The sequence below is a fragment of the Panthera tigris genome, chromosome B4 (assembly GCF_018350195.1).
Source record: "Panthera tigris isolate Pti1 chromosome B4, P.tigris_Pti1_mat1.1, whole genome shotgun sequence".
Lineage (NCBI taxonomy): Eukaryota > Metazoa > Chordata > Mammalia > Carnivora > Felidae > Panthera > Panthera tigris.
Window position 1 is genome coordinate 113,972,424 of NC_056666.1, and position 3,923 is coordinate 113,976,346.

The window sequence follows — 3,923 nt, forward strand, 5'->3', positions numbered from 1 at the left end:
TAGTTTTGAGGGCTGTTAACAGCACCTTCCATTAGCGCCAAAGCTGAGAAGGTTGACAAAGTAGTGGATTGTTAATATGGATTTATGGCACAAATAAGCAAGTATCTGGACTTGTGAAAGTTACTGATGCAGTAAAATACAGTTTTAGCTACTCACACTAGATTAGCCCCCAAATTTTTAGAAAAAAGCACATTCCCCCCTTATTTTCTATGTAACATTTCTCAACTCAGTAACTAAAGAGATTATTTTGGGGTTAACCTTGAGATTTGTTTGCTGTTTACTGCTGCTGTTTTTTTGGAGGGAGGGAGAGAGAGCAGGGAGAAACAGGCTGCGGAAAAGTTAGCTTCCCAATTTATACATGAAAATCACAGTCCTTTTCCACCCCCCACATTTGCATTATAAATATCTGAAGAGCAAGTTAAAGATTGTTAGTGAAGACGTGAGAGGTATTGCCCGAGAATACGATGAGTTAACTTTTCTTTAAACTTACTGGCTTCTCCCTTAACACTGAAGATAACAAGTTTTTACTTGTTGGCATTGCTGTTAAGCCTCAAAATACTCTGGGAGCAAAGGGACTTTTTTTTTTTTTAATGCATTATTGAAATATAATTATAGTGGAGGAAAGTTTTATATTTGGAAGACATTTAAGCTACAGACCTTCAAACCCAATTTTTTGAAGACATTTAATAAGCAGGTTAAGGCAGCACCAAAAGAGAGAAACGGTATGGTGAATAAAGGGGGTTAAAACCAAGGCTTCCTACGACAGTCTGGAAACGAATTGATTTTGATTTATGCATACTAGACCAGAAACGAAATAGCCCGGTAGATATTTCTAGGAACCAGTAGAGAGGAGCGTGAAAAAGACGGGGAGCGAGGAGAAGAAAGTGTGTGTTTGTGTGTGTCTGCGGGAAGAAGAGGAATCTCACTTGGGATAGTTTCCCTTCTTTCTACTCGAGAGCTTTCGAGTTTTCGAACGGAGCTGCCGCAGGGACTGGCTCTAATGTCTGCGACACGTGCACACAGGCTGTGGCCGGGGAAGGGATACTGGCGCCGCTGGGTGATACAGAAACAGTCCTTTGTGCGAGGCCGCGGCCCGCCAGCTCCCCCCCGGACGCGGCTGCGGCTGCCCGGGGCTCCTGCCCGTCCTGCACTGCAGCGTCGGGAGACAGGAGACCTTTAGAAACCGACCGATGTCAACGCGTTTCATGTTGGAAACACGCCAGCGGAGCGGGGAACCCAGAGTCAACGGCTGTGTTTCGCATTTTGCTCTATGTCCAACGGGTTAACATCTGCTCGCGCAGCCCTAGTGATCCTGACATACAGGAGAATGTAGCTTCCTTGGATAGTCTCCTCGAGGAGCATCCGCGCGGATTTTGCTCATGTGGGTTTAATGTCAGCGTGTATTATTAGCTCGTTTTTAATTATTCTAAAAGTAATAACAGGGCTGTTATTACCACGATTAGAAGTCTAATCAGTTCAGAAGCCTATGAAGGGGAAAATAAAATTGCCAGCCTCCTCTCCAGAGGTCACTATTGTTAAAAGCTTCTCTTTTGTTCTTTCAGAATTTTAAAATGCACGAAAAGCGTATGTTTCAATCATTTTTTTTTTTTTTAAAGCCCAAATAGGATGTTATGCATTCGGCTATTTAATTTTTTATTTCAGTCTCTGGGATCTCTTCATATCTATACAGCTTTGTATATCCTTATGATAACAAAAAGGTCCACCACATTCTTTTCAACATCTGCACAGTGTCCCGTCCTATGAGCGCACCATCACTGATTGCATGGATCTCCTTCTCATGGGCGAAATTTGGGTCGTTTCCAGTTTTCTGCTATTACAGTGATGCAGGAAAAAACCTCCGTGCCAACATCACTATGTGCTTAGGGGGATATATATGAGCGCACTTCTAGCAGTGGAATATTAGGGTGAAAGCATATGTGCATTAACATTTTAATAGATATTTCCAAATCATATTCCAAAAAGGTTGCACCAATTAGATTAATATTTCAGGCTTAAATGAATTACTGCCCTCTAAGTTGTAAGCATAGTTGAGGGTTCTCCTTTAAACGCTGTTAATTTTTAAACAGCATATGTAGTATTGAGACCAAATGAGCTTGTTCATTTGCTAATTAAATGACCTGGAAGTTAAGTTTCCATTCTAGAAATGATGTCTCTGGAATGTTAAGTGCTCTGCCCTGGGGCCTTTCGAACCAGCCAGAGGCCTGGCCCAGTACCCAGTCTGAGAACCTCAGACCCAGCCTGACCAGAGACACCCAGGACTAGGGAGCAGGCACATGGCTCATGCTCTGACTGTGGCTCCAGTTAAAACGGCAGACTGTCTTTAGAAATCTTAAGTCAGAGTCAGAAAAACATTTCTTTTCTCGGTGTTATCATAATATCAACTTCAATGTGTTCCGTTCAAAAGACACCAACTGAGCACAGCTACGGCACCAAGTTCCTCCTGAAACCAGCCCGTCGTCCCTACTTTCTATCCCCTTATCTCCGGTTTCTCTCTTGTTGCTTTCTCTTTCTGTATTTCTTTCCATACCAACCACTTATCCTCCCGCACCCTCTCGTGTAATACCAGAGGGGTGGCCAGTTCTGTGGACGACACACTGATTTCCTGCAGCCGATAGGTGGTTCTGGAGAGAGATGATTTTGTGTGTGCTTCTTACCACAGTGATTTGACTCTGTGTCTAGAATCTGTGCCCCATGGGATCTGCTTATGACTTCAAACGCTTCAAGAGGACCACCTCTACAGAAACACTTCATTTCTTATTTTTATTTAAGGTTTTTATAGTTCAAACCTGTTACAGATGAAACCAAGATGTAACCAGATACCAAGATACAAGTCACGTTTCAGAAAACTTGTGGTTCCAGTTGCTATGAAGTTGCTGTTTAAACCACCACAGTCGCACCCCCTAGATACCTTTGAGATGATAGCCAGCTCTTGGGGAATTACAGAACTTCGACAATTTTTTTAATGTCACGAACTACCTGCTCATTTAGAAGACGCAGCCCTTTAAAACGCAGCTCCCTCATACCCTGAAAAGCCATCTTAAACAAAGACACAGTCACATCAGAATAGGATCTAGGTGTCAGCAAAAAGGGAAAACAAACATGCTGGACTAAATTAAAATAACTTTCCCATTTCAGGTCTGACCCTCTGTGGCTTTGTAAGGAGCTGCACTCAACCATATAGAGACTTCTACCTTAAAATAAAGGAAATAAACCAACAGGCAGAGAAAGCCTGCCTAATTAAAACTCCTAATTTCAAACTCTTAATTTCCAACACACTGGAAGCCAGCAGGAAGAGAGAGGAGGTGAAATGTGTTGTTCCAATGTCGTCCCTAAATAGAATGTTCTTTACAACTGGCAGGAAGCACCTGGGAGATTATTTGCTTTGGAAATTTGGAAATAAATTGTTTTTGAAATAAGAAGGGAAAAATAAATTGGTTTCTAAGGTCAGATGCTTTTCACATTTTCACATACATACATTTTTATGATATGAATTCTGAAGGTAATGAATTCAAGTTAATAATGTATTTAAATTTAAGAAAAGATGTAGACACTGTCAAGATAGGAAAATTGAGATAGGGAGTTTTAGCTAAACCCTGAATCTCCCTCTCATTTTGACTAAAATTGACCTTCAGTTTTACAGTACTTTCATTTTTACAGCACTTTACATATTCTGTAAAAAAGCCTAAAAGTGAAACAAAGATATTTCTTAACTACTACGATTTCTACCGTCCAGCTCTTGTAGCTTTTTAAGTCCATTAAGACTTTAGAAGATATTCTTTACCAAATCTATCCTTTAATTAGCAGTGAACTAATGGGAGTTGATATGATTTTCCCATTTTTTATTTTCCAGAAGAGGAAATATTCTGGTTCCTTTCATTATTCTTATCTTCTTTTTTAGGTGT